Consider the following 5,786-nt stretch of genomic DNA (forward strand, 5'->3'; position numbering starts at 1 on the left):
GCTTCAGTGGGTTGCCAGTTGTGAGTTGCAGGGTGATATGGCTGCTGACTAAACACGTCAACGGAGACGAATTTGTCAGTCATTGAGGATTTGCGGGCGGGGGGAGTCAGTCAAGTTAACACCCGTAAGATGTGAGCGGTGTTCGTTTTGCGAGAGGTCCTTTAAAATGTCTATTATTTTCCTTTCTTTCTACCTTGGAAAAAGGTTAGCAAAATAGGCAGGTTCCACCGAGATTTGAACTCGGATCGCTGGATTCAGAGTCCAGAGTGCTAACCATTACACCATGGAACCTGGCATGCGCGGTGACCGGCTGTGCGTGTACTTACTACGGGTTGTTTCACAGCAGTGACGCGCAAGTGAAGAGAACTACAGTAGACGCGGAGACGGGGAAACTGCGACGACTGATCTAATGAAATTCATTCAAAACCTTTAACTTCAGTCCGCTCCACACCTCGCTTTCACCCCAGCGTGTTTTCTGTCTGCTTTTAGACACGAACATGACTACGGTTTTTAAAGGACTGGGAGGTCTACGGCTTAGACCTCTGGTGGAAAAAAAACTATTGACTTCTGTGGGCTTTTCCTACTAGAGACCACCGCCGTGATGTGGTTGAATTTCTGCGGACGCTGTAGTTAATTTCCTTGTGCGAGTAGGCCATTCACGGGCTGGATGAGTACATGTATACTTTTAGAAGCAGCGTCAGGAATGTGTAGAGATGGCCGTTGTTTTATCGTTTCTAAAGAATCTCTAACAGGACTGTTATTCTCTGTTGTCCAGTCACTTTATCTCGCTTCCTTAGTTTTCTGAGTCACAGTCGTGTGACTCTGACTCAGGATCGATGCGATGTTTAATCACAAACGGGAAAACCATTCTGCTTAAAATGATGGAAAATTCAATGTTGTACTGACCAGAGCAAAAAACAACAACAACTTAAGTATTGTGTTATTATGGCGTGCGGTCGCGTCGTTAACCGTTCAACCTGATTCTCCTGAAAAAAAAAAGTCAATTGAATTCCATTATAAACGGAAACTGGATGAAGAAAGTGAAGCAAAACCAGACTGGAATAAAAAAAAAACAGGGCCCATAAAAAGTGATTAAAGTTTGGGTTCATTTTCATAGCTTGCCTTCAGATTTGTTTTTGTCTTCTATTCTGCGACAGTTATTTTACAAGTTATGTCAACAGAGAAGAATTATGTCATTCACAGCGACGACCTGGAAAGTGGAAAATGCCATTTATAAAGCAATGGCACGTACGGGCGAGGTCTGCATGTAGGCGCTTCAATCATGAGGATATGCGGGGTGAATCACACATCCGTAAGATCTAGCGGTGTTTGTTTTGCCCTACTGTCCGTCCTATGAAATGCCTGTTATTTTCCGTTCTCTCTACCTTGAAAAAACATGTAAGTAAAAACGGCACATGCACACCCGAAGAACGCTCCAAAGCCGAAACGTTGTGTTTCTTTTCTTCTCTTTTCAGCGGGGAATAAACCGTTTACTTGTTCCCTGGCAGCCTACGCATACTGATGCGGCTACCTATTGGTATTAAAATTACGTGGCGACTCCGGAATCACGGGCACCAGGACTGAAAAGCTCTGACCCTCTGTTTCAGTGGTCAGGAAGTCTTTTACTCGTATTTGAATGAACCGTTCCAGACGTTTCTTAGAACGGTCTATAGTTCCGACCGCAAAACAATACGGTATTGGAAAGGCTGAAGGCTTTTGGCAAAGGTAAAACCGGACGGACGTGTATTCATTCTTTAGCCGATGAGTGGGAGACCTGCGGAGAAAAACACAGGACTCGGGGGGGACTTCGACGATTGTCGGTATTCCTAGTAATAGGAGGTTATCTCAGGACACTCAAGCGCTTCTGTAGAGCAGAGGTTGGGGTTGGTGAAGTCGTAACACCTTTACGTTTCAAAGGACTGAGCAACCTGGGTGGTCTCCGAGGTTTCTGACAACAGGCAGTGATTTAAGATTCCATAACCCACCCACACACATCGATTAACTGTAGAACCCCTGTCATTTCTGAGTATAAATTACAACCGTTTCCAAGCAGATCTGTTCAGCACTAATGACTATTAAGAGGCTCACCCAGCTTTTCTCCTTTGAAGAAGAAACATGCAAACACATGTAACACAACAGCACTTGTACGATTTAATCACAAAACACACAGTAGCTGTGCCACGCCAGTTCTCACCTAAGCAGTCAGCCAGTATCAGTGCCCGAATAAACGACGGGGGAAATGTAAAACTTTCTTCTTTCAGGATTTCTTTGTTTCTCTTTTTAGACTCAGTACAAAAGGCTTTTTTCTTGCAAGCCAGCAGAGATCAATCACAAAGGGGTCTGATGGTACAGTTGTTACAAAAAGGCGAACAAAATAATTGCTTTGAATGGAACTCACAGTAATATAGTCAGCATATTGCGTAAAATTATTTAAAAGGAAAGGACTTAAATTACTGTTCCAGCTAGATACACAAGTTCTCTTTGCAATGTAGGAAAACATATCTTCGTATTAAAAATATAAAATTCCAAACAAAATTCAATATAAATTCAAAAATATTTTTGTTTTGATGAACACCTGCCTGCTCCCAGTTTAATACCTTTTTTTTACAACAAATGACAAAGATCTCCCTTTTCTCCGTTCTGTACGTTAGATAAGGTCAATCCTGAATCTGAACTGCACTTTTATAGGCGTGTACAGAGAAGACAGTGACGGGACCTGACCCATGTATTCGATCCCCGAAGGCGCTGACGAAATTCCATTCGTCACGGTGAGCAGTGAAATGAAGTTGAGGGCAGAAGTGAAAGCTATGTGAATTAGTGAATTAAAGACATAGCAGGAGGCAGTTTTCTACTCGAAGGGTTGACGAACAGGAGTAAACCTGTGCCCCATCTCCTCCTTGGACAGATCAGAGATCCGCAAGGCCGGTCAGGACCACAGGCTGCTGAGCTCCTGAACGGCTCAGCTCATATCGGTTCTGGCGCAAGCAGGTGGCTCACAGAGCTCAGCCTGTACCGGGGGTCCGAGCCTGGGTCACACCACTGTCTGACTGCCCCTGGGGCTCGCCGGTTGTGTTGGAGAGTTTGGGGTTGGGTCAGACCTTTCTGGACTCCGGGTGGACCATACTCCTACTGTATAACCTGCACAGCTGTTGCCCGCTTGCAGTGCTGATTCCTGCTTTTGCAGTGCTGTGGTTTTGTTCCCCCGGACACAGAGTGCAGCCCTTGAGAACTACAAAGGAACAGTAAGGTGCATTCCCTGCTGAGAAGAGAAAAGAAGAAACACAACGTTTCGGCTGTGGAGTCTTCTTCGAGAAACGTTGCGTTTCTTTTCTTCTCTTTCCAGCAGGAAATAAACCCTTACTTGTTCCTTATCAGCCCACGCATGCTGAAGCAGCTGCCTACTTGAACTCCTTGAGAACTACTGCCATCGTCACCTTTGAAACATTCACAGCAAAGGTCTCTTTTTTAAAAGTCGCTGTAAAGACATGTTGGCTTGGAAAGCTTTGTAAAGGTTAACTGCATTGTTATAGGGGTGGTGCTGCCGTAAGGTCAAGAAGAATGTATAATCCTGTGCAACCAACAGGAACCTAAACTGGTGACTCTACATTTCAATTGCGAGTTACAGCATGAATCCTCAGACAATACAAAATATGCAGTTTTTTGGTTAGCTAATTCCCACCTGGACAGCAAGGCTAGGGATCAACTAAATTACATCACTGTAGAGCAGTACTGTGTATTCTTCCAAAGCCATATAAATCGCTTCACGGCCCCTTGTGGGGTAACTGAGTGTATCTGGCTTCAGACTCTGTAACAGAACCCGTTTTGAGGCCAAGTTAATTTTTAAAAGTTTTCAGTGCCTAACTAACCAAGCACAAAGCAAAAGCAACACTTCCCTAGAGCCCCTCAGCCTGCTTAAACCAGAGACCACCCGGCACTGCATGAAAACTTTGTCTGGCATTAATGTTCATTAAAGGCTTTTGTGTTTCGTTTAACTTAAAATTCTTTCTTTCTGGACGTTTTAAGCATTGGGTTTCATAAGGTCAATTGCAAGGTCTGGCAATGCAAGAAATCGTGTCTCGAAGAGCGTCCCATGTCTGGAAATTCCGTCCGTTGTCCTGAAGTGTCTTATTCTGGGGAAGGTTCGGAACTCAGGATGCTAACCGGGCTGGGAGGTAGTGTATGAATGCAAGGCAGAGCTACACCTCAGATAGAGTGCTAGTTCAGGGCAGGACGTACTGTACACACACAGGCAATTTAGAGACTCCAATTGATCTAATTAAGAAGAAAAAAAGGAGAAGATCACTTGTTGACCTAACTGCCCCCTGATCGGTGATTCGTGCTTGCTTGAACCAAATCATACTCTGTTTCTTTATCCAGGCTCACACCTTTGAAAACGGAAATATATTCTTCCCTCTCGTGGAAGCCTTCGGGCCAGATAGTGTTTTGGAGACGAATCAACTATACTCAGTTTCGAATACCGTTGTTCAGGGGTTCTTAAAAACTACATGTCAGATAGAACTAATAAGAATTAATTTGATCAAATTTATTTTAATTCGCAATTGAAATCATCAATTAGCGCTCAGATATAATGGATCCAAATCTCAAATTAAACAAAAAAAGAATATCGTCAGAATAACATTCAAAACCGCGTCCTTTATCTGTAGCTCTAACTCCACAGTTCTGGATGAACGTATATGTTGTTGTTTTTTACAACTTGTACGAGTTGTAAAACTTTTGGGGAACAAAACACTGTTTAGAGAAGGTCAGAGAAAATCTGCTGAAAGACTTGCTGGCTGCAGGCCATCAACACCCCCGACAGTCTGAGCAGTTCTGTGAAAGAGGAATGTGCAAACACTGCCAAGTCTATGTGTGCTCTGTTGGTACTGACCTTTCCAAACAGAATTGTGGTTCGCAATTCAAGAAAACGGTGCTTTTACCACGTACTAAAGCAGGGAAGTGGACACCTATCTTTACAGGCTTTCGTTTGTTATTATTTTTCAGAATGTTTGCTCATTTGTTAAGAGAAAGGTCAAATAAATTCTGATTTAATGCGTCTGGACTTCAGGCTGTTGGGCCACCAGCTGTGTTACTGTGTGTAGATTTTCTTTAGGAGCTGAGGTGTGGTAATCTCTCCAAGAGAAGCCTGCGAGTTGAAAGAGAGTCCAACAGGCTCTACAGGCAGAGCGGTGGCTCTGTGGCCAAGGATCTGCGCCTGTGGCTGGAAAGCTGCTGGTTCATATCCCACAGCTGGCAGAGGAATCCTACTCCGTTAGGACCTTGAGCAAGGCCATTAACCCCAACTGCTCCAGGGGTGCCATATAAATGGCTGACCCTGCGCTCTGACCCCAAGCTTCTCTCCCTGTCTGAGTGTCTCATGGAGAGCAAGCTGGGGTCTGTGAAAAGACAAATTCCTAATGCAAGAAATTGTATATAAAATGGTCTTGTCTTATCTTATCTTACAACAGCTGCAAGCAGCAGTGAATAAAGTATAAAAGTTTTCCACATTTCTGTGTCCTCAGGGTTATCTTCTCCTGCACACTTTCATCATGGGAAAAACCTTCACCTCTTCGTTATCTGGGGAACAACTGTATACCTTGAACACAACAGCCTTGTCCTTCAGTGTAATCCATAACTGTATTTGCTATGCACAGATACTGCCTGGATGCCTTGAGTGGTCTATTTTAATTCATCCTTCAAATGCAATTCTTACTAGACCACACGTTGTCTCCTTCAGTATAGCACTGAATGTCTAGAAGCAGGGAATAAAATATTTTCTGTCACAAAGA

At 43.8% G+C, this 5,786-nt stretch overlaps 1 non-coding gene across 1 annotated transcript; it reads right to left on the reverse strand.

The window, feature by feature from the left end:
• Window positions 1-219: 219 nt before the first annotated feature.
• trnaq-cug (transfer RNA glutamine (anticodon CUG)) lies at window positions 220-291 on the reverse strand. The gene has a single exon. It is a non-coding gene; the product is annotated as a tRNA-Gln (tRNA).
• Window positions 292-5,786: the final 5,495 nt, after the last annotated feature.

The sequence above is a fragment of the Lepisosteus oculatus genome, chromosome 11 (genome assembly GCF_040954835.1).
Source record: "Lepisosteus oculatus isolate fLepOcu1 chromosome 11, fLepOcu1.hap2, whole genome shotgun sequence".
Classification (NCBI taxonomy): domain Eukaryota; kingdom Metazoa; phylum Chordata; class Actinopteri; order Semionotiformes; family Lepisosteidae; genus Lepisosteus; species Lepisosteus oculatus.